This window comes from Ambystoma mexicanum, chromosome 6q (assembly GCF_040938575.1).
Source record: "Ambystoma mexicanum isolate Mex_15411 chromosome 6q, UKY_AmexF1_1, whole genome shotgun sequence".
Classification (NCBI taxonomy): Eukaryota; Metazoa; Chordata; class Amphibia; order Caudata; family Ambystomatidae; genus Ambystoma; species Ambystoma mexicanum.
The window spans coordinates 391,737,480-391,763,432 of NC_090937.1; the positions used below are offsets into that span (position 1 = coordinate 391,737,480).

Sequence of the window (25,953 nt, forward strand, 5' to 3'; positions counted from 1 at the left end):
CCGTCTGAGGAGCACCTGCAGCGCAGTGAACACGGAAGGGTGCGAGCTGCAACAGAGAGCTGTGGTGGTCCCACACTAAGCTGTGGGCGGGAGAAAGACATCAGTGGGTTAGTTGCCAAACTTCGCCTTCGATAAGTCCCACCCCCAGTTCCGTTCCAGGGACAGACGAGCTACATTTTGAGCTGGAACCTCGCTTGAGGGGAGAGTAGGTACTCTGTGGCGCGTGCGCATGGACTGGTCACTGACATAAGCGCACGCTCGCACCAACACACGCTAGAGGAATGGACCCTACCAGAAGGGCTCGCTCCATGTAATCTTTGTGAGCGAACAGCTGAGTGTGGAGGTTGCGCTGCTTTGGTTTAAGTGTAGCGCATGTAGCTGTGCTTCTGAAATGAGCTCATAACTGCACTGAAAGCATCCTAGAGGAACAGACTCTGGAACAAAGGGTTTGTTCGAACGAGGCATGGTAGCTTGGCAACCGGTACTGCTGTGCAAGAGAGGAGCGATATCTGACGAGCGAGGGATTCTACAAATACACGTACTTTGTGCCAGTGAGTGGGCAATGTTTGTAGATTTATGAAAGTGAATTTGTATGCTGAGAATGGGAAGTTGATTCCCTGCTCACAAGAAGACTTGGTCCTCTAGTACAATGGCAGTGCCTGGTGTTCCCGTGCCTCCAGCGTTTATGCCAAACCCGGGTCCTGCCAGAAGCAAATGGGCTCCATGGAAGAAAGGATTTCTTCACTATGTGAGACCAGCTTGTGGAAACACAATTCCAACAGACCAGAAGGTGCCACTTCTAATGAACTTTCTCGTATATGAGGAGCGGCGGATATATGAAACTTTGCCTGAACTAACAGAATTGGATGAAGGGGGAGTGTCCAATGAATTTGACGAAGCTTTGCATAAGCTTGACTTACACTTTAATCTTAAAACCAGCACCATTCTCGAAAGTTACAATTTTGGTGTCAGGGTGCAGGAAGAAGGGGAGACAGTCGAATATCTGACTGCTTTACAACATTTATTCTATCTTGTAAATTTGGTGAAAAATTGGAAGAGCATATTAGGGATCAGTTTATGATCCATTGCTGCAATTAAAAAATAAGGGAAGACTTGTGGCTCAACGATGAGCCAAATTTAGTTGAAGTGGTAACAATTTCCAAACGGGTTTATCACTCAATAGCTTGTGTGGCTAAGGAGAATAAAAACAAACCCAGTGAAATATTGAGGGTGGGGGACCAAGGTAAAGATGCAGGTAAAGGAACAAAATAGGGGTAGAGCGGGTGGACAACACACTCGTGATCCAGGTGAGAATAAAGGGGAAAGGCAAAAAGTTCAGAGAACAGAGGAAAGGCTGTTTTTGATGTGGCAATGCAAATCATTTTGCTAGTTCGCCTGTGTGTCAGGGGTGGAAAATAACATGTTCCAAATGCAACAGATGGGGTCACTATGCAAACTGTTGTAAAAATGATTCAATTGGGGGGGGAGATAGGAAAGTCTTGTATGTTAATGATGAAGCACAACAATCACTGAGCAATGATGACAATGAGCAAGTAGAAGTAGTAACAGTTAGTATGGTCAGATGTGATGAGGATGATGAATGCGACGGCCCATTCGCTGAAATCTTGGTGGAAGGTAGAAGTGTGCGGATTCTGGAGCAACGTTGTCTTTGATGTCTCGTGATGTGTATGAGAAGGTTGCAACTTTTTGCCTTCCGACAATCGGCCTGGAGGATACAATTTGAGCAAAATCAACATTATTGGATATTTTGTGGCGCATCTGAAATTTAAGGGTAGAGAAGCCAATGGAAAAATGTATGTTAGCAGGAGTGGTGACACCCTGTTGGGGTGCAGGGAACAGAGAGGGTTGAAAATAAGGCTAGAACCCAGTACCAATGAGAAAGTGATAAATGTTGGGGAAAGCATTGACGTCGTAGACCGATTTCCTAAGGTGTTTGCCAAAAGGAATAGGGTGTGGGGAGGGTATGAAACACAAGACTGTCCTCAAGGAAGGAAGTGTTCCTGTCGCAGCAAAACTTCATCCTCTACCAATGGTGTTGAGAGCGGGAGTGAAAACTGAATTGAGAAAATTGAGAGTCGGGAGTGATAGAACCAGCTGGGTGTGTGGAGTGGGTATCTCCTTTGGTGGTAGTGAAGAAGGCGAGTGGAGAATTAAGGTTATGTGTGGACTTGACGACATCTCAATACATGTGTGGTGGCTGAGAGACACCCGCTCCCAAAATTGACCGAGATGTTGCCAATGATTGGAAGGGCAAAGTACTTTCTAAATCCGATATGGCATCTGCTTACCACTAGATCGAATTGAATGGAGAATCTGGAAAATGGACTGCTTTTATCACACATGAGGGAGTGTTTCAGTTTGGCAAGATGCCTTTTGGATTAGTTTCTGCCTTATCGGTCTTCCAGAAGGTGATGGATAAGCTCCTAAAAGGTATTCCAGATGTTCATTGCTGTGTTTGGAGAGCAGGCGGTTGAGCATTTAGGACACAAGTTATCGAGTAATGGGTTTGAATCCAAAAACGATATGGTGGGTCTTATTAAGGAAGTTCTATCTCTGTCGGGTAAAGGAGAGTTGAGATCTTTTTAAGGGATTATCATATTTTATCAGATGTTTGTGCACAATTGTTTGGACACAATAGTGAGGATGAGGGCATTGTTAAAGAAGAGTGTAGAATGTATGTGGGACCTGCAATGTCAGAAGGATATCCAGAAAATTAAATGTGAGATTGACCTGGCATAGCCGTTAGCAGTGTTCAACACCTGCAGGATCAGCATCATCTCTGTGGATACAAGTGATACAGGGATTGGTGCTGTCCTGACACAGTTTGATCTGGATGGATGCATAACAATAGTGACACACGCCTCAAGTATGTTGAGGGGAGCAGATGAGGAATTATTCGGTTTTAGAGAAGGAAGCCCTCGCGTGTCACTGGGGTGTGGAGAAGTTTCAGAATTTTGTGTGGGGTGCAGAATTTACCATTAGAACTGATCATAGGCCGTTGAAGGTGATCTTCGAAGAGAAAGGGTTGGTGAAAGTATCAATGGGGGTTGCCTGCCGGGTTGCCAGGATGCAGGGTCTCCAATTTGTCATGGAAGTGATTCCGGTAATAAAGAATGTTTTGGCGGATAATGTGTCAAGGCTAGGAGGGAGAGAGGAAGGTGAGGGTTTCACGATGGCGGAGGATGCGATTACTGCTAGTCTTTTTAACTCATGACGGTGTTGGGACCAGTGGAGAGTGGTTATGTGCTTTGAGGGAGGAGGAGGTACTCAGTGATGCAATTTGTGAATGATGGCTGGCCAGAGAAGAGATTACTCAATGGGGAGTAGAGAAGCTTATGGGAACTGAGATCTGAAATGATTATCAAGAATGGCATATTGTATAGGTGGGATGGAGCGGTAGTGCCAAGGAGTTTGAGGAGAAGGTTGACAGCGATTGCTCATGAGGGTCACATTGGAGTTACAAAAACCAAGGCAGTGTTGAGGAATGAAAATTGGTGGCCTGGATTTGACTGGGATATTGAGAGAATGTTGGGAAAGTGCCCAGAGTGTGAAATTTCGGGAAAGGGTGTTGTGGCCCACCAGCAACCAATGATGAAAGTAGATGTTCCAGAAAGTGTGTGGTGCAATTTTGCACTTGACATTCTCCGTCCGGTGGATCTAGGTGGTGGAAGTGGTGGTTTTATTGCAATTGTTGATTTTTTTCGCGGTGAACAGAATTAAAAATTGTGCGGGGAAATTACAGCAATGGTTATGGTGGAGTTTCTACAGGGTGTATTTGAGAGGGAGAGGGGTTGCCCAGTTCCATATTGACGGTCAATGGAGGGAGAGGGGTTGCCCAGTTCCATATTGACGGTCAATGGTAGGCAATTTTTGAGTGGTTGTTTAAAGAGTATCTCAAACGTTGAGGGGTGAATCACAAGAGAACGGCAACTTATCACCCTGAAGCAAATGGGGTGGTGGGGAGAGTGAACAGATGTGTGTTAAGGCTTTGAGGATGGCGGGTGCGTGTGGGGGGAGAGAAAAAGGTTGCTGTGCGGCATAGGTTATATGGTTTGTGATTGGCACCTCACGCTACCATGGGTGTCATTTCTTTTGAATTGATGAGGGGAAGAAAGCCCAACACCAATCTGTCACCCCCTGGTTGGGAAGTGCACATGACACGGATTGTGTTGTTGTAGAATCAAGATCATAAATGGACCAAAGGAAAGGTGAATGGATGAAGAGGGTGAATGAGAAATCAGGGAGACAAAGTTTGGAAATATCAGTGGGTGATTGGGTTTGCATAAAAAAAAGTGTTGTGAAAAAGAAGGGAGATTTATTGTATTCTGATCCGGTACAGGCGATGAGAGTAAGGACGGGAGCTGTGAGTTTGCTTGGAGGACAGGTGTGGAACTTGTCGAGAGTGGCGCATATTAAGGTGTGCATATGCCTCATATACCGCGCCATCCATCTTATGTCCCAAAATAGGGGCACCATTGCGAAAAAAACATTATATTTATAGTGTGCTGCATTAGGCAGTGTTTTCACATTTTCTGTGTATATAGTTGATGATGGAAATGTGTTATATATCCCCAAATGTTGTTGCAACAGTTTAGGGAGGAAGATGTGTTGTATTGAGCCTGCCCTGGGCATGGCTGCTGTGTTCCAATGGAACCCCAGTGGAACACAGCAGTACACTCTAGAAAGGAATGTTGTATTTTGGAAAAGAGCAGTTGGTGAAGTGAAGGCAGTGGCTGACAGTGCTGGTGATTTTTCTGTTTGACTTTACTCGAATAAACTACTTCTGTTAACCTGCTTTGAAGAGTAGTGTTACCGGCTTCACACTTCCCTAAAAAGAAGTCTATGTATTTCACACCCAATTGAGCCAGCTTGCATTTGGATGGATTAGCAGCTAGGCCTGCCTCTCTGAGGGTCCTCATAATAGTAGAAAGATGAAAAATATAGACTTTCCAAGATCTACTATAAATGACTGTCGTCAATCTAGGCCCCACAATAATTGGAGTAGGGCTGTAACATCCTGTCCATGTCGTTTGAACGTGGCGGGGGCCCATGCAGGCCAAAAGCGAGGACTTCAAACTGGAATAGTCCAGGGGGGGTCAAGAAAGCTGTCTTTTCCTTATGTCCATCTGCTGGGAGCTGCCAATATCCCTTGGTTAAATCTAGGGCTGATAGGAATGTGAATTTCCAAGTTTATCTATTAACTCATCAATGCGTGGCATAGGATAGGCATCAGAGGCAGAGATGGCGTTAACCTGCTGGAAGTCTATGCAAAACCTCGAAGAATAATCGGGTTTAGTTACCAGCACAATACGGGAGGACCAAGAACTTTAAGAGGGCTCGATAATGTTTGCCTTCAGCTTTTTTTTCACTTCCTCAGCCACTATTTGTTTTTGTGCTTCTGGGAGTCCATGTGGTTTCAATTTCACCACTTTTCCGTTTGGAGTTCTGGTATAAGAAGTACCATGTACTCGCCCTGGTTTCTCGCAGAATACATCAGGGAATGCCGTAATAAGGTTGTTCCAATCTCCTTGTTTTTCTTTAGATGGTTCTTGGGGAATAAGTTCAGAGTTATCTATCTCCTCTGGTACTAAACAAGACAATATCGAGGAGGAGGTAGTGGATGGATTTTCTTTCCACTCCTTTCGGAGATTTATGTGGTAAAGGTGAGTCTTTTGTTTTCTATCTGGTTGGGCTATTTTATAGGTACAGGTTCCCGTTTGCTCTAGCACCTCATATGGCCCATGCCACTTTCAGACAAGTTTATTTCAGAGGTAGGCAAGAGGACGAATACAATCTGTCATACTGAAAAATATCTTAAATCCACCTTCTTGTCATAGGTGGACTTCTTTTGGGCTTGAGCTTTCTCCATATTAGTATGGACTAGATTCTGGACAAGTTTCATGTGCTCTCCTAATCGGGTAGCTCTGTGCGAGAGGGGAATAGGTGCCTCCTCTCTCATGGTCTCCCGGAGCATGTCTGACATCTCTTGGTTCTCTACCGTTAAGTAGTTAAAAAGGAGAGAATCCAGTAGATGCCTGAGGGGTCTTTATTAATGCAAATGGGGCCCATGGGATCATGCGATCCCAGTCCTTCCCATCCTCATCTACCAATTTTCTCAAAATCATTTAAGGATCTTGTTAAATCTCTCTACCAATCTGTCCATTGGGGGGTGGTAAACTGAGGTTTTAAGTTGGTATTGTGTAGAAATTCCTTGACTTCACTCATAAGTTTGCTGATAAAATCGTATTCCTGATCCGTTAGAATTTCCTTGGGAAAACCAACCCTAGAAAAGAATGGTAGTAGGTGTTTTAAAAATGTGCTTGGTTGTGCTGTTTAGCATACTGGGTAGCGTAATCAACCATTACTAGAAAAAAATGTATTACCTAGCCTAGAGGTTTCCAATGGTCCAATGATATCCATCCCAATTCTGGAGAAAGGGACTTCTATTATCGGCAAGGGTTTTAGAGTGGCAGGTAAGGGAATATGTGCGCTGGTTTTCTGGCATATCTCACATGTCTGAATGAAGTTCTTTATATCAGCATGGATACCTGGACAGTAGAATTTTCCACTGATGTAAGCTTGGGTTTTAGATTGTCCTAAATGTCCCCCATCAAATGAGTGTGCAATCTCTAGCACTATTTTGCGATGGGTTTTGGGTATTAATAACTGAGTTTTACTTGAGCCTTCTTTGGAGGTTTCCTTTCTATATAATAATCCCTGTTTTCAGGAAGAAAAAGTGCCCCCTTTTTCGTGCCCTCCTTCCTCAGGAATCACTTGTAAGAAGGCTTCTGCAAGTGCTGCATCATTTCACTGAGCGAAGGCTAGATCAGGAAGGATAGTAGGTTCTTCTTCCCTCTTGGCCTCAGTGATAGGTGTTTCATCAGCCTCTCCAAAGCTTAAGCTACCTCTCTGTTTCCTTTGGTTCACTTTCTCCCTTAAAACTGGGATATAGAGCCTTTTCCAGAATTCCCTGTGAAATTGTTTCCCCACTGTGTATTTTAAAGGGAGTTTCACCACGGTTCTGCAGGAGAACCTTTAAGTCTCCCCGAAGTCTGGGTCTATGATGCCTGCCAGGACATATTGACCAAACTTCCAGGCCAGATTTTGTGGCCAATCTTATATAACAACCCGGACGGGGTTTTAGGACTCAGTCCATGAGTCATCCCTCTTTTCACTGGCAGGATAGTGGCTTCTTTGCTGCTACAAATGTCAAAGCCTATGATTCTTTTGTGGCGGTAGAGGGGTCAGGGGCTCAGTGATGTTTCTGGAATTTTAGGGTTCCACAATTTCTCAATTGAGTTGTATCCCACGCCTGACACCATATGTAGGGAAGGCATGGTATCACAAGTATTGACACAATGGATACAATTTGTATAACGTTTATTGAAAATGTTGGGGTTTTAGAAACTCCTATTCTGCCCTATAACTAAGATGGGAGTAGTCTCGACCATCAGACGATAAACAAAACCGTCCTAGTGGAGCTTGTCAAATCAAAATGTCCTATGCTAACAAAAATCTAATGCCTGCCCTATCTCTTGTACAAAAAGTGTTCAAAAGATAAAATGTATGCAATTTTAAAGGTCAGTAATAATGTTGCTGAACCACCTCTCCTCCACACGTAAGGCCTCACGGGGTAAGATGATCCTTGGCAGGATGACACACACTGGCTCGGCATCCAACACAGTACACAGTTCAAAACCGTGGATTGAGGCCCGCCTTGCCTTCCATGTTTAAAGTTCCTTTCAAAATGTTTCAACCAAAACGTTCACAAAGGTCCCCCTCTGCCAGGCTCGGACCTTTCACCACACACTTCACACAGAGTTGCAAGGGGGGCTCCCTCCTGCAAGTTTAATATACTTCGGGTCTCCCTCAATTGGGCTCAGACCACTTTTGGATGTCAGTCTTTCGAATGTGCATGGCTTTTGTTACAGGCCACCGCAGGACCACTTTGACTAAACGTTCACTATTTACTTCCACTCTTGCTGTTTGTTCTCCCTTTATCGTCAAACAATACTCTTTTCACTGAGACTTTCGAATGGGCTACTTCCATTAACCTGACCACTCTGTTGCTTATTATCGCTGATCTTGTAGCTGTATTTTACTTTAAAGATCATTCACGGATCTGCCTTTGTTCGCGTGTCATCCACACACGTGCAGCCTTCACTTGTGATATGATGTTGCTACTTCATTCACTTTTAACATACACCGGTCTGTCAGGTCGCTTGGCAACTCACCGGCTGTGTGCGCTTCTTTCGTATTTTGCGTTTTCTGATTTTTGAGTCATGGTTAGTACCACAGGCTTGATCTCGCATCCCCAACTCTGCCGTTCACCCGGGAGGGCCGCTGGTGTCCTTGAAACACAATGCAATCTTCACTTGTGGGATCTGGCCTTCTCCACGTGTCTTTTGCTGTATGTCTGAGGCAACGACTTCCAGTAGGAAAGCCTTGGGCTCTCGTCCCTTGGTCCGTTGCTCTGCTCCAGTAGGTGTGCCTTCGTCCCAGAAGTTCTGCTCGTTCTCATGTTCTGCCTTGCTCAGAGTTTGTCTTTAGGTGTTGCCTTTTATTCATGTGAGGAGAGCGAATTGGTATCGGGTGTATGCACTTAGGGTAAAGTGCATGGCTTTCCCTGACCCGATTAACGGAACATGTCCAGTACAATGTGAGAGTTAGTCTAGTTACTCTGTCACCCTCTTCCTCGGCCCAATGTTCGTGTAAAAAAAGGAGGTGGGGGGGTTTGGGACTTTGGAAAATACTAAAAAATAGGAGGGGTAGATTAACAGAAAATGGGGGAATACAGCGTCCCACCATTAACCCCACTGCCTGAAGATCACTCATCCAGGGGATCCTCCCGCGCTGGTCCACCCCCAGGGACTGGATCCAAAGACGATGGCTGTGCTCTGGCCACCCGAGAGATCGATCCCCGGGGACTAGCGGGTGAGACACCCTGTGGTTTCTCACACAGCCCCTGATTTGGGGGAAGTAGGAGGGTAGTGATTTCATGCTGCGAGGGCATCCTAAACAAGCAGGATGCCAGTCCTTACGGTCTTGATGCTATAGATTTTGTGGTCAAAAGCTTACTCCATTTAATAGCCAATCCGCCCCTCTCCGAAGAGCTCTTTTAAAGGTATTCATAACGTAATCACTTTTTGAGCAGGTGTTCAGCCTGAGTAGCAGGAATTCCATCTGCGAGTTCTTTTTGTTGAAGTTCTTTTAGATCATCCAGAGCTCTTGCTTTTGAGCACTACAGACTTGTCACACTCAGAAATTAGTAAATGTCTAATTCTGTCAGCAGCTAAGACACTTAAAGCAGTGTTTGTACTGCAGTCTGCAGAGGAGCTGCTCATCAAGAAACAGGAAATTGTACTACAGCATCCAGGTGAGAACAGAGGTTCACCCTGAGACAATTATGACTACTGATATCTGCAGGAGAAATATTTGTGATACTGTTCAAGTGACTGAAAGACCGTAGAAGTTACTGATGTATGTTGGTGAAACCCTAATCGCAGTTTCCGCCTAGCAGTGCCCCTCTTTGGGAACAATTTCTAAAGCGAATCCTTCACTTGTGTCGGGGTCAGTTAGTACACACGCTTTTGAACAGATATTTTTCCTGCTACAAACATGAGAGTTTAACAAAAAACAATGTTTTTAGCATGGTTGGTTTAGCATACATGTGAATTGTTCAGTTAAGTTTTTCTGGTTCAAAGTAAAAGAAGGGGGACCATTGTAGATCTTGTGGTTGCTCTCCACTTCTGGACTTTTTACACACCAGTACAGTACTTGGCTCAGGGGTGTTTGAAAGCAGTATCATAGTGCGAGGCCTTGCAGCAACACACTGGGGCCCCATAATAGAAATTTCAAAGGGCATACCAAACAGATGAACTCGGTCTTCACACAGTGGAATGGCAATCAACAAAGGTTCATGGCTCTCTTGGCCACTGTGAGAGAGCCAATGTTTCCTAAGCCTTTTTTGATGGCAGCACGAAGGGACTTAGGTTGTGTAGCCGTTGTCCAACCATAGAAACAGCTACAACCGCAGAGATGCTGTTTACACAGCTTCTGCTCACAGGAGCTACACAATATTGTGCTTTCCCTCTGGCATAACCTGCCTACACCCACTGGTCAGATCCCCAGAGACTACTGGTACAAAGGGGAGGCGAGCTTCACTTGCTGTGGGGGAAATTGTCAAAACGCTGCTGGTGCCATTAGTCCTGTAGGTAGAGATTTGGCATTTTGGGGTTGAGGGGAGCTATAACCGTGCTTCTTGCTGCAACTTGCTACCTTCTAAAAGATCACTTCTGATGGTTACCATGATGCAGTACCCATACTGCCCGCACTGTTCTCTGTAGCCACCAACCAGATCAGTTAACTTGGCCATGGTGTTGACGTTTCTGAACTTGAATCAGTTTCTGGCTTCCATCCGTTTTTTGTTAAACTGCAGTGCAACAGTTCCACCTACTGGACCAAAGAGGAACTTCACAAGAAACTGATGTGTGCTGCCTCCGTAAATGATATGGAAGGAACAATTAAATGTGGCGTATCTGGAGGATTTTTTTGCGTACAAAGGGCCAGTACGCCATTTATCTGGAGGGCAGCAGTCGTCCCAGTACAAGTGAATGGTGTAAAGAAAACAACGGTTACCAAAAGAGTGACCAAACTCATCCCGATGTCAGTCAATGTTGGGAAGAGGAAGCAAACTATCAAGAGGGCAGCGTTGCAAGGAATAACATTTACGAAACACAGAGAGAAAGAGAAATGTGGAAAGGGACGAGTTGTCGACAGATACTGGAATAATTGTGGGTGAAACTAAACACACAGAACAGGGGAAGATCCCAAGTATTTCATAAGTTGACAAGGAACAGGGAGACATTGCCCGTTTTGGAAGATATCCAAGACCAGGTTCAGTGGCTACAAATGCTTGGACTTCAATAAGGAACTGTGCCAGTGTTAAGAAAGGGGACGCCCCAGAGGGACAAGAGCCCCTTTGAAGAATTTAAGGAACTTGTTCAAAGAATTAACAAAAGCCATCCCAAGAAGGACTGGTTAAGTCTGTAATCACCTGTCAAGGATAAGGGAGTCATTATCCTGGGCCCCTCTTTTCGAACAGTGGTAGGGACAGAATAAGAGTAGTTTGGGACAGAGGACAGTTTTACTTTGGACACTCACTGATGACGAGCACCCTAGTCAGATTTGCGTTAGGTAGCTACTATTAGGGATATATAGTCCTTTTTCCTATATTAAAATTGATTGCTAGAATGCCACCAGTGACTCAGTCGCCTCCTTCTGACCTACCTCAGTGGCTCCTGCCAATCAATGACCAGCAAGACCTTGAAGATCTTGAAAGAGAGAACATCGAAGCTCATCCTAGGTTGGTTTCCACCTTTGAAGAGAAAATCTTCCAAAGGTAGAAGCTCCATTGGAGACAAGTCCCCAGAAAGGCCCAAGAAACATTAAAAAAGGTCAAGATCCAAGAAGTATTCCCATCATTCTTCCTCTTGGTCATCAAGGAAGAAGACTAAGAAACTACGCCATCGTTCCTCATCCTCTTACTCCTTGCCTGACAAACGTCAGGTATGTTTTCCTGATGAGACCGCTTCTGCGGTAGAATGGGAAAAGTTTTGAGAATAAATTGAGGTCTTTTCGAAGGTGGCCCCTTACTGGTCCCTCGAAAGAGCCGAAAAGGCTGTGGAACCCGTTGCGTCTTCCAAGACCGGCTGGGAATCCAGTAAGGGATCGACCTGCACACCCAAAATCCTGAGTCTGAAGACCTCAGGGATGTTGTCTCGCATAGTGTCGACAGCGTCGACCACAGAGAGACTTCATTGAAGTAAAAAGCTTCTTTGACATCGTCTTCAAAGACGTCTAAGGGTAAGTGGACGTCAACCTCAGACACAAGTACAAAATTTAAACACAAATCGAAGAATGATTTTTTTCAGATCATTTGGGTCCATCTTTGAAGAAGACTAGGAGGAGGATGACGTGTACCCTTTGGGACTCCCAGTGTTCGAGAAGAGTTGGTCTCGAAACCAATTCCGGCTTGAAGACCTAGCCACTTGTCTGAGAGAAGCCAGTGATCTGGATACCTCTCCTGAGGTTAAATTTGACACACCAGACATCCACTCTTACCCAAATGTGGCTTATAGAACGGTCATGAACAGGATGATAGAGTATTTGTGTTGGAGCGTCCTGCTTAGGACATTACCCAGGATGACCTTACTGACATTTCGGATAGAATAGAGGCCCTCCTAAGGAAGCTGTGCTGTTCTTCTATACAGCACTCAGGAACCCCATTCTGGAAAACTGTCAATAATCTGGTACCACTACTGCTGTGAACAAAGAGTTGGTGAAGAGGTACAGACCATCATCTGTTGAAAGGAAAATTGAGTTGGATAATGGTGAATCACGCACTGCTTTCCTGATAATTAATAGTTTAGTATCAGTGGTACAATTAAATCAGAATATTTCACTTATTGATAATCATAATTATCAATAATTAACTCCAGCTGCACCTCCCCAGAGGTATTCTTTCTTTCCTCTCCTTCCCCAAGAAGCTCACTGTCTCCAGAGCTCTGGTTCTCTCTAGGTTGGACTATTGTAATAGCCTCTTTCTAAATCTGCGTGCTTCTACTCTCCGCCCTCTGCAACTTATCCAGAACAGGACTGCAAGACTTGTCCTTGGCCTCAAGCCCAGGGATCGTATCTCTCCAGGACTGAAATCTCTGCACTCGCTCCCAGTGGTTGCGAGGATTAAGTTCAAAACCCTTTGCATCATCCACAAGGCCTTCTGGGGCATTGGGCCTCAATAATTTCAACTCTCTCTCCCTAAATATCATCCTTCTCAAGCTCTCTGCTCATCCACCTCCAACTCCCTCAGGGTCACTCGCTTCTCCAAGCAACGAGTTGGTGGTAGATCTCTCTCTTCGGCTGGTGCCTCCCTCTGGAATTGCCTCCCTTAAACTTGAGGAGGACCATCTCTGGTTCCGGAAGCCCTCAAAACCTTTCTCTTTGCTTCTGCATTTTCTCCCCCTCTCATCTGATGACCTCCCGGTTTTAACCGGAACTACTGTGGCTACCTGGACACCCTCTGATATTGGGCCCAGGTCCCTCCCCCGCCAGCGTCACACACCTGCACTACCCACCTGGCAATCCCCGCACTTGGCGACTGTTTCTATATCCATACAGTCCCCCTACCAGCCCTTGACACCTGATGTCTGCACTTACCCATGCACTTGTTGGCTGTTACTTATTGTTGTCTTTTCCCATGTACTGCACTGTCCCTGCCCCCTTCCCACGCACTTACGCGATCTGAATGACACTTGGCCTAGTAGGATCGTTGTCTGTCCTCCCTTTGTACCCCTCCCTTGCCTCGTCGCGCCTTGAAACACTTGTGTATAGGCACGTTATAAATGCCATATCATAAAATTGCAATGAAGTCATGAAATAGTCAGCCAAATAGCAATTTATTCAAGGCCCTTCTTCTACTGCTTTGGTCTATTGATCGTAATGTTTCACTTATCACTTGATTGTAGTTGAGTGACTAATGGATGGATTGAATATCCTCTGCTAATTATTGCACCTTAAATCTGGTACATCTTATTGCAGCGCATATGATTGCGTCCGCATTGGTATGTCATAACACTATGTGGGTGCACGGTCCAGGTTAATTGATATAGGTATTTTTCTGCCTTATTGGCAATGTGGCAAAGATACAGGGTCAAAAGGGCATCCTTCAAGAAGATCATCAGTCCGGTCCAGTCATTGTGAGTAAAGAGTAAAGCATGCAGAAAGCCCCAGCGATATTTCACATTATGCTCTCAGTGCCACCCAGTCACCTCCCTGAGTCCTCTTCATTTGGAAAATGTGGTTGGGTATGGTTCTGAAAAAGTTGAATGCTGGAGTCTCGAAAGAGGACTTCTCTTGATTTCCTTCTTATGCCCAGGATTTCCTACTTCACTTAATAAAAATGGAAAGCATCAGGACGTACAGATTAAGAACTTTCTCTTGTTTAGGTGAATATACCTGATGAGTCCTGTGCAAGATTATCTTGGCATCATCAGGGAGCGCTAAAATACTGTGGAATAGGTCCTGTTCAAAGTGCCATTGTCCTGAACTTGTTTGACACACCTCAAAGAGTAATATTGTTCCTCCTCGCTCTATTCTTGGCATCTTCTGGTTTGAATTGCAAAAACTCATGTTGTGCTTCAATTCCCTGCACTCTTTTCTTTAGTTCAAAGAACTTGTAGCTCTGGTGATGAGCTGTGTTCTCCACCTCCTCTAATCTCTTTTCAGCCTTCAGCACCTATCCACACCTTCTGAGCTAGCTCTGTGACACCATTGTTAATCTAACTCCTCACGTGCATCTACCTTCTCACAAAGGCTACATTCAGGCTGTCTGGGGGAAGGAAGGAGGGAAGGGGAGAAGAGGGAGTGAGCTAGTGCAGCAGGACCACTAGTGCCAGGTGTGTTGTCTCCCATTTCTAAAGCCTATGCATTATGTGATTTTCGTGCTCCAGTGAAACTTGATGCACATTTTCCACCAGTTCCAAATATGCATCTTTATCTTTCCAGAGACATATGCCCATAGGAGCAATTTGTAGGGCATCCCATGTGGGCTACTCCCCCTGTGTTTTGCAAGCATTCAGCTGATGTTTCTTCAAGACTGATACTACTTTTGTGCAGGAGGATTTGCTTAGCTTTTTAGCTAGTGGCATATGCTATCAACACCCATTTAATTCTGTGTAGTCTGTTTGACGAACAGTACAGGACACAAGAGAAATTAAATCTTACCTTCATGCCTATTCAGGTACTCTTTATTCCATAGAGTCCCTCCATTGCATCTCCCACTTGGACATCCCCTCTTGGATGTGCCATTATTTCTATTTTAGGATTCAGTATTAAAACTCTGGAACTGGAGGGCGTGGCTAGTAGTCCAGTGGTGCGGTAACTTCCTCTGTGAGCTTTGCTCCCGACTCTGCAAATCAAGCACAAATACCTTGACATAACTATTGAGGAATACATCAAGGGTTGCCTGCATTCTCAACAAAGGCTTGCCAACCGGAGAGAGAGAAAAGGCAGAGAGAAAGAAAGAGAGAGAGAGATCAATCTAAGCCCTGGGTAGGTGCTGGCAAGAGTGAAACTGCTTGGCAAGATAGCAGGCCTTAGAATTTCCATAGCACGGGTGGGCCAAGATGTCTGCTGACTTGCATCTGAATCTGAGCAGGTCATATACTGGAGGAGCTGAGCAAAGCTCTTAAGTCTGTGACAGCTAAATCCTGCAGGAAAGTAGAGGGGAGACCTTGGCAGCTAGGAGCTGGGAGAGTAGGCTTCCAGAAGAAAACCTCATGGTCACCTGATGATTAGAGCCGGCTGATGGAGGAAACAGTAGAAGTGGTGACCACTGAGTAAGGAGAAAGGGAGTGTGTGGGTTGGTGGGAATGGATCTCAGTATAGTGAGGTGAGTTGGGGAGGGCTCAAGGCGAGAACTATACAAGAAGAGTAGTAATGGTGGCACACAGAACTTTGACCCAGCACAGGGTGGGGAGGAGATGGGATAAATAGGGGAGAAATCGGAGGAATATATTGGTTGAGATATAGGGGATGCTGTAATACACCATAGGGTTCAAGCCAAAGCATGCGTCAGTCAAATATGTGTTAAATGGGGTCGAAAGGCACATGCGGGACTACGGTTGTAGGTCAAAGGATGGAAAAAAAGGATCGAATGATAAAAGGATCGATTCAGAAGGATCGAAACAAAAGGATCGAAAACTTTTATTTTTTATTTTTTGGGGGTGGGGGGTTACCCCCTCCAAGCCCCTGTTTTTGTGGTAAAAAAACACTTTTTTAACTATACGAAAACCCAAAAATAAAAATAATAAAAAATGTGATCCTTTTGTTTTCGGCCCTATTGCGTCGATCCTTTTACATTCGATCCTTTAAGTGTTGCTAGTTTCTACAGTTTTGGACCAAACGGATTAGAAGTTGGTTGTGGTTCAGTTTAAGGCTAGGGAGGGTGACAGATGCTTCTTCGAGAAGGGAAGTGTGTAGATAGGGGAGTTGCACATTTGGATAGTTTACTTGTGGGAAAGGAGATTATTCTTGGCACCAAAAGGGCTGGCATGACTACATTGTGGATAATGGAGGCAACAAGGTGGGGGAAGCCAGGAAATTCCTCAGCGTACAACAATAGAGGCAAGTTGAAGAAGGCATTACGTAAGTGTATTTGATGGCACATGAATGGGTTGTGTCACAAAATGGAGGTAGGCTGCCTGCTATCTAGTACCTGAAGAAAATGGGACCAGATTGTTTTCTCCTCCTGGAGACACTGAGAGGGGTCAGTAATGCGAGGCAGCCAACTGTTTGGCGTTCTTTCAAAATATGCCATTTTATTTTAAAAGAAAATATATTCCCTACTCTGTCAAGGCATTCCCTGACTATTCTAAAAGCTAAGGGAGCACACTCTAACGCAGGATAACTGACCCTCACACTAAACAACAAACGCATAAATAAAAAGGTATGGCACTTCAACAAAACATAAACAACATATATATTTCCTAAATGACCTTCTAACGTCCTGGGAGATTTCCCTTCGCCAGGATGTAAAGGTACTTCAACAAAAATGTTCGTTCTTGAAAAGATAAATGTCTTAACTCTGTAAAGTTCAATCAGAGTTCATTAACAAAGTAAGTTCCAATGGTAACAATCTCCTCCTTGTAAAGAAAGTTGCAATGGCAACAAATCTCTTCCTTTTGGGTGATTTTCCAATCATCACTTCAAGCACACAACCCCATGGTAATCCTGCCCACAATGCTTGTCAATCCCCCAGGAAGATTTGCCACAATTCCAAGAAAATGCAATATGAATTCAACATTTACAGTGATTGTATGTATTCTTGGATTACTAGGAGGACCATCGCTTTGGTCCCAACATAGTTTACCATAAATTCGCAAACTGCAATGTATCATCTACTGACAAATGTATCTTGGGATTACTTCGAACTACTGCTGCAACTTCAAATGACTTTAGACCATGGGTGCACAACTGATTTTGACAGAGGGCCGAAAGTACCTTACATGAGGGCTATAGTGGGCCGAAAAGTAAAAGTGGGCGGGGCGGTAGGCGGGACATGTCAGGAGGCTTTTTCAATCCCCAATTTGTATTAAACACATGGGAAAAGATATGTTTTTGAGGGGTAACGATTTTTATTGCATTTCAAACTTACATTTTGTACTACACATTTTCCATTGCTATCATTTATTTCAATTTAGTTATTGTATATCGTCTGTTTAATTAAATTATATATATTTTATTGACCCTTGATTGGACATTCCGTTATTTTGGACCGCTATAGTTTGCTGTTTGGGTTACCCACGAGGAGTATGGCCTTCGTTGAGTCAAGTTTCCTCAAAAAAGCAAAGGATGTACATCTCCTAACTGTGCCTGTTTTAGCTTTATTATTGAGTTCACTCTTGGAGTGCAACACTATGCCCCATGGCTCCCATCCCCAACCAAACACTATGCCCCATGGCTCCCACCCCCAACCAAACACTATGCCCCATGGCCCCCACCCAAACACTATGCCCCCTGGCCCCCTCACCCCCAACCAAACACTATGCCCCAAACACACTCAAGCATGCACCCATACAGACCTGAACCCCCCACCCCCCAAATCAACACACACACAAACATGCCCCATACAGACCCGAACCCCCCACCCCCCAAATCAACACACACACATACACCCATACAGACCCGAACCCCCCACCTCCAACTCAGCACACACACACTCTCAAGCATGCACCCATACAGACCTGAACCCCCCCCAAATCAACACACACACAAACATGCACCCATACAGACCCGAACCCCCCACCCCCCAAATCAACACACACACAAACATGCACCCATACAGACCCGAACCCCCACCCCCAACTCAGCACACACACACACTCAAGCATGCACCCATACAGACCCGAACCCCCCACCCCCCAACTCAGCACACACACAAACATGCTCCCATACAGACCCAAACCCCCACCCCCCCAAATCAGCAAACTCTCAAACAAGCACCCATACAGACCCGAACCCCCACCCCCCAACTCAGCACACACACAAACATGCACCCATACAGACCCCAACCCCCCACCCCCAACTCAGCACACACACAAACATGCACCCATACAGACCCGAACCCCCCACCCCCCCAAATCAGCAAACTCTCAAACAAGCACCCATACAGACCCGAACCCCCACCCCCCAACTCAGCACACAAAAAACATTCAAATCAAAACATTCATACACATCCGACCCCCGCATCTCAACATACACACAAAATACATTCAAATACAAACATTCACACACCCCCACATCTCAACATACACACAAAATACATTCAAATACAAACATTCATACACATCCGACACACCCCCCCACCCCCACATCTCAACATACTCAAAATACATTCAAACACAAACATTCATACACATCCGACACACCCCCCCACCCCCGCATCTCAACATACACTCAAAATACATTCAAACACAAACATTCATACACATCCGACACACCCCCTCACCCCCGTATCTCAACATATACACAAAATACATTCAAACACAAACATTCATACACATCCGACACACCCCCTCACATCTCAACATATACACAAAATACATTCAAACACAAACATTCATGCACATCCGACAAACCCCCTCACCCCCGCATCTCAACATATACACAAAATACATTCAAACACAAACATTCATACACATCCGACACCCCCCCCACCCCTGCATCTCAACATACACTCAAAATACATTGAAACACAAACATTCATACACATCCGACACACCCCCCTACCCCCGCATCTCAACATACTCAAAATACATTCAAACACAAACATTCATACACATCCGACACACCCCCTCACCTCAACATATACACAAAATACATTCAAACACAAGCATTCATACACATCCGACACACCCCCTCAGCCCCCGCATCTCAACATATACACAAAATACATTCAAACACAATCATACACATCCGACACAACCCCCCACCCCCGCATCTCAACATACTCAAAATACATTCAAACACAAACATTCATACACATCCGACACACCCCCCTACCCCCGCATCTCAACATACACTCAAAATACATTCAAACACAAACATTCATACACACAAACATAAAGCAAAACAAACCCGACACACAAACACAAACAGACCACTTACCGGAGACGTGCTGGAAGGCAGGCAGGCAGGTAAGCTGGAAGTCGCTGGAATCGCACTACGGCTGGCATGGTCCAAGGCTGAAATGCCTTCCGGCATCAAGCCTTATGGGCCACGCCAGCCGTAGTGCTGGCCCTCCATTGGTGCAGCACACACGCATTACGTGGCTCGTAGGAGCGACGTGATGCGTGTGTGTGCTGAGCCAATGAGGGCCAGTGTTTTCACCGGCCCGGAAGACAACAAAGACTTTCCTAATGGAGGGCGGCCGCGGGCCGCCCTCCATTAGGAAAGTCTTTGTGCCTCGCTGGCCGGTCAAAAGGGCATGGCGGGCCGCATGTTGTGCACCCATGCTTTAGACAGATCTTGACAAGACTTCAACCTCCTCCGGTAGGCTAGGTACTCTTCCTTCAAACTCTTTTATTCAACGGGGCAGCCTGTTAGCCTCACTTGTCTAAGTGCAATAATTGTAACATGTGTTTGCCTCCAAGACTCCCTTCTTTCCAACCTTCACAGTCTTGGGCATTACAGGTTGCAACAACTTCAAAATGTTCCTTACAAGCAGCCATTTCCCCTTCCTCAATTTTACCTGTACCTTTCTTGTCAGCTTTCAGCCCAACAATTACCCAGTGTTAGGGAGAATTCTCCTTTATGGCTAATTTCCCTTACCTAGTGAGTCCTTCAGCAGCTTTGCTGAATTTCTGGGGTTTATTTTTTCCACCTGCTAAGAGTGTGAAACTTTTTCCCACTCTTATGTGTGTTTTGCCATGTGTATTTCTACTGTTTGTGTGATCTTGGGCTCTGGAGCCACACCACTCCATGAGCCCAACTTTTTGTGTGCGTTACACAGCACCTTCAGTGCAGTGACACAGGGTTGTCTCTAAGGCTTCCCACTGACTCAATTTTTCTGGTGCTGACTACTGTTCCCCAGAAACAGGTAAAGTTGCCATTTACTTTATGTAGCCATTTAAACTGCAGACCCAATACAGACCATCTTACATGGAGTATTGGAAAGGGTTAATACCTACTCCTTTTTGTCTGCGCCTCTTGGAGCTTTGTTTCGCTCCCTTAACACTAAGACTTGCCTGGTGGTAGTGGTACCTACCCTATCTTTTCTACTACAATTATAGTATATAAACGTGGTACTGTTTTAGGCTATTTTATTAGCCTCAAACTTAAACCCGCTTGACCAAATACTTTTTATTTTGGCTCCAGTCGGGTTTTATCCCCATTTCTTTTTGTTAAAATCCTTCTTGTGTTTTACTTTGCGCTGCAAACCAGGTTTGCCTTCTTTGTCCGCCGACCCTTGGCTGGCTTCTGTCCAGAAGCCCTCCTTTGGTGTCTGGTTTTCTAGGTGGGCTGAATGTGAGGGAGGGGTTTAGTCACCCCCTGCACAGGGTCTCCTTGGAGACCCAAATCGCACTTTGTGTCGATTGGCTGAGGTGGTTGTCCAGGCCAGACAACCCCTCTGCTGAGTGATTGACAGCCAGGCTGTGTGAATGGGGGATTTTGGCATAAAAGGCAGGACTCTTGGGCTGGAAGTCAGCCGCCACTGGAACTGCAAAGAACCAGAGAAGTGGAGAAGAAGACGGCTGCTGCAACTCCCGAGTCCCGGTGAAGCCCTGCTGCAGTCCTGAGTTATCTACCCTTCAACGACAAGAGAAGATCCAGTCCAGAGTTTTCTTCCCTTGAGCCTGGTTGGATCAACCAGCTCACCTCCACAGCCAGAGGATCCTCTTCTTGGTCAAAATCGCTGCACACAGCTGTAGTGGTCCGGATAGCCATATGAAGAGCCTCTCCTGTTTTAAAGGAGCGCACCTTTTATTCACTGTTGCTTCGCTGCTGCTGGCCTCATCCCTGGGTAGTGCAGATCGCTCCAGAGGTCCTCCTTCTTGTCCACACGACTGAAGCTCCAGGAACCGTGAGTCTGCAGGAACTACCAGGAACAACTGCTGTAGCACTAGCTTTTCTTCAAACGAATAAGGTACTGTGTCCAACTTGGAGGAATTGGGGTGAACCCTTTCTGCGCACCGAAGGTTTGTCCTTCTCTTCCTTCCCTCTTATAACTTTTGCTTCCCCCTTTTGACAATATCTAAGTACTCCTGGCAATCTCGAATCGTGAACTGTTCTAACCTTGTGATCCTCGACAACAGGACCCTGTCCCATTTGACACTGGCGCGTTCTACGTTTTAGAAAGTGTCCTCCGATTCTAGCTGCCTTGACAAAAGTATTGTCTATGATTTTTATCCCTATTCTCTTTGTCAAGGGTCACGCAGGTTCCTGGCGCAGTAGTGGAAATAACCAACCACCCCCGCAATGGTCTTGATGCCTGCAAGTCAGTGCTTACACAGGCTGTCGCGACTAGAGCAGGGAAAGCGGGTTAGGGTCTCGTTGGTTAGATAGGTAGGGGGAGTTAGGGTAACCGGGAAAAGGGTTAGGTAGAGGTTAAGGACAGGACTGGGGAAATTGGGAAGGGTTTTGATTGGTGCATATGTTTTATCTTCTGTTCCACAAGGCAGCTTCCATGGAGCCCCTAGGCTGACTCACAACATTACCACTTAATGCCTCTAAAACAGTCTTGACAATTATGTTACAATTCACATAACACTGGGCATCAAATACAGGTTGTCAGTTAGTGTGTCACTGACACTAATAAAAATCTACACAAGCACACTTAGTTTTCAATGCACACTTGGCTTTCAGTTGTCCAAGTCTGGTGACAGGGTCCTTAGCGTCCCCAGTCGGAGCTGTCAGTCTCTGGCGCTGTCTTGGAGGTGATCCAGGCAGGGTTCATGCTACAAGGAAAGAACACAGTGTTATTGCCTGTATTGTAGTTTTCATACATTAATTCTCTCTCCACAGTACACGCGTGCATTCACACACACTCCCAATGGCGTGCGGCACCGCAGGTGGTCTCCGCACACTGTTCTCAGTAAATGACACCAAAAACTGGTTCTCTTTAAGATGCCAGCACGAGCGTCGCCGTGCGTGGCTTGCAGCTCCTAAGAATGCCCCTTCGTTCCGCGATGTCAGAGGTGTGTTCCACCGTGACGCGCGGCATGCGCTTTACTCATGTTCCCGGAAGTATTCCACCTCGGAATCTGTATCCTCGTCTAGCGAGAATGTATAGTGGGAATAAAGTAAAGGGAGGCGGCTACTTATCTCTTTTTGCAGGCCCAGGGGCGTTTGGTATGGGCGGGTGATAGTGCCCTCTGCGCTTCCCCAGCTCCCTCTGCAACGCTTCCCGCGTCTTTAGATTTAGCCTCCCCGCTCCCTCTGCAGCGCCTCCCCAACTTATCTTGCCATGGGCGAGGGGCCGGATCCTTGATCTGGTGGGGCAGGGCCCCTCGCGTGAAGTTCTCGCCGTGAGCTCCTCCGCGCACGTCCTCCTCTGTTGAGTTCTCGAGAACAAGCCCGTGCTTGGTAGCTCGCACATGCGCGGTGACTCGTGCCACACCCTAGCTGCTTCCTGTTTGGCTGCCCATGCCCAAAGCATGCTGGGCAATGTAGTTTTTTAGTGCTTGGTGCCTACAGAGAGGACAAAGTAGCCTCTGGTAAGGCAGTATACTCCTCTTTGCAGTTTTCAAGGGTATAACAGTGTTTTTAAAGGAAACACAATGTACAGCACCCACACACCCACCTGCCTTGGCATTGTTTGTGTGTTTTCTCTGCAAGTTTGGCCCTTTCTTGGGTCTGCCCCTGACATCACTCCCCCCTCCCCCCACAGAAGGGTGGCGTCGGCTGGGGTTTGTCTGGATAATTCAGATGAAATGTGCGCAGCAATCTTGGGGCGGTGCGCAGCAATGCAGCAATCTTGGGGCGTGTACGTGAGTAGAAGGGTACCAGCAGCGATCCTCAGGGCCGTACCCAACCCAATCTACCAAGTAAAACACCTACTCTTTTCTGTCTTTCTTGGAGTTTAAGATAGCTTGAACCTCATACTGGGGTTCCCCTTGGACCATAATGGGTGGTGGCTTTTGAGGTGTAATGGTCTTAGGGGCTGGCTTTAATAATGAAGTATGAAAGGTTGGATGGATTTTCATTTGGGGTGGTAATTTCAAACGCACGGCTACTGGATTAATTATCTTTTCGATGGCAAATGGACCTAAATAACGTGGCTGTAACTTACGGGGTCCGTGCAATGATATATTTCGAGTAGACAACCACACTAGGTCTCCTACATGATATGGGGGGCTAGCTCGACAGTGTTTGTCGGCATAGTTTTTATAGGTGGTTTTGGATCAAACAAGATTATCCTGCACCTCTTTCCATACCTGCTCAATGCACTTCCGCTGCCCTGTCAATGTTGGGAGGGCGGTGGTGGAAGGTGTAATTGGGGCTGGGAGTATCCTGGGGTGATGGTTGTAAAGACAATAAAAAGGTGATTGTTTGGATGCATGGCTTGGATTGTTATATGCCAGTTCGGCTAACCCTATATGTTGCACCCAGGATGATTCCCTGCTGGTGATAAAACAACGCAGGTACTGCTCGAGCCCCTGGTTCACCCGTTCCGTTTGGCCGTCACTTTTTGCGTGGTAACCTGATGTTAGGCCCACGTCCATCCCAATGACCCTGCAGAACTCTCGCCAAAACCGCGAGGTAAATTGTGGCCCTCTATTGGTGATTACTCGATATGGAAGCCCATGAAGACGCAACACGTGTTGGAGAAACAACTCGGCGACCTTGCCAGCTGTTGGTACCCCTATACAGGGAACAAAGTGCGCCATTTTCAAGAAGGTGTCCACGATTACCAGTATGGACGTAAACCCTTGTACTGTTGGTAGATCCACTATAAGGTCCATAGTTAACCGTATGCCATGGTTCGGAAGGAGTAGGTAAAGGATGTAATAATCCAGCGGGTTTACGTTGATCGGCCTTATTACGGACACACACTCCCTATTCACCAACATATTGTTGCACGTCGCGTCCCCAGTTGGGCCACCAAAAGTGTCGCGACACCAATTCTTGTGTTTTAGCTCTGCCCGGATGTCCTGCCAAAGGTGAGTCATGGCACCAGGACGTAGTCTTTTTCTGGAGTTATTTTGGAGGCAAGAATAGTTGTGGACCATGATAAGGAAACCCAGCAATAACACTATGCTGTTGTTTGTGAATACACCATTGGTGGAAGTCCTGCATGGTCAATTCCTTATGTACAGCCTCAAATAAGTTAAATGTGGCGCCTACAATGCGCGCCAATGGGATTATGCTTTGAGGTGTATCTTCAGGGTTCTTGATAGCTGGTTCAAGATACCGTGATAGTATATCGGCTTTCTTGTTTTTACTCCCTGGCCTGTATCTGATGACAAAATCGAACTCTGCAAAAAATAGCGGCCAATGTAACTGATGTGGGCTCAGATTTTTGGCTGTTCGGATGAATTGCAGATTCCGGTGATCAGTTATGACTGTTACTGTGTGGCGGGCGCCCATCAGATAATGGCGCCACTCATCGAATGTGGCTTTAACAGCCAGTAGTTCTCGATCCGCAATCGTATAGTTGATTTCTGCTGGAAGTAACTTATGTGAATAATAGGCCACCGGATGAAGTAGAGCAGACTCAAGATTTCTTTGGGACAAGATGGCCCCTAGGGCGTAACTAGAAGCGTCTGTCTCTACCACAAATGGTTGAGTTAAGTCAGGATGTCTCAAGATGAGTGCGTCAGTAAAGGCCTTTCGAGGGGATTGGGTCCTACGACGTATTCCATATCTGACATGTAATCACCACAGCTGTGCTGCTTCGGAAACTTTTTTCTGCGCCCTGCGTCGATGACCTCGATGCGCCGTCGTCGAGGACCTCCTCCGACGTCTGACGTCATCCGATGTGATAAGTAGGACGCACGACGCCCGTAGCCTCAGTTCAGTTCTTTCCGCGAATGTGTTGCTTCGTGAATCTCGGTTAACGCCTCGACTCTTTGGAGTTCTGTTCTTCTCGGTTCTTCGAACCTGTTCGTTTTTGTGAAAATCCTTCGTGTGAAGATGTCTTCTACTTAGTCTTCGACCCCGCGTCCGGGCTTCAAGAAGTGCGGGTAGTGTGGGTCCAAGATGTCGGTGACGGACTCGCACGACGCCTGCCTCTGGTGCCTCTGGGAGGCCCACGACACGGATGACTGTATCGACTGCCAGTCGCTCACGTCCAAAGCCTTACGTGAACGTAAGAAGAAGTTGTCGGTAGGTCGGGTGTCCAAGCCCCGGAAGTCGAGATCTGCGGGGCTTTCGACGGATGATTCGAGGGGTGACTCTCCGCGTCATCGTCGGAAGTCTCGTGGGTCTCCTTCTAGGAGTCGGTCCCGCCACTCCTCAGCCTCTTCGAGGCATTCTCGGAAGCGCTGACACCGGTCGTCTTCAGGTCCTCTTCGGAGGATTCTGCCCGGCACGTCGCTTACCCCTCCAGCCGTGCGACGCCGGAGGAATGGGCTTCCTTCGGGAAGAACATGCTGGCGATTCTTGAGTGGCAGAGTACTAAGCCGTCTGCGCCCCCGAGTGGGGTCGGTCGTGACAGGTCGAGAGACACCGCTCGCAAGAGTGGTTGGCACGAGTCACGGGAGAGGTCCCGTTCGGGCAAGGAGACTGATCCTCGACGTACCCGTTCCAGGTCCCGGTCCTCGACGCGTTCGAGACCGTGTGCACCTGTGAGGTCTTCGAGGAAGACATCGACGTCTGAGGCGTCGAGGGCATCGACAGGCTTTCTCGAGGCTCCGGCTCCGAGGAAGTCGT

The 25,953-nt window shown here is 46.4% G+C and overlaps 1 protein-coding gene across 2 annotated transcripts in view; it reads left to right on the forward strand.

Annotated features, from left to right (window-relative positions):
• SEC24B (SEC24 homolog B, COPII coat complex component) overlaps positions 1 to 25,953 on the forward strand; it is a 2,214,138-nt gene that overhangs the window by 766,630 nt on the left and 1,421,555 nt on the right. The gene's annotated exons all lie outside the window — the stretch shown is intronic.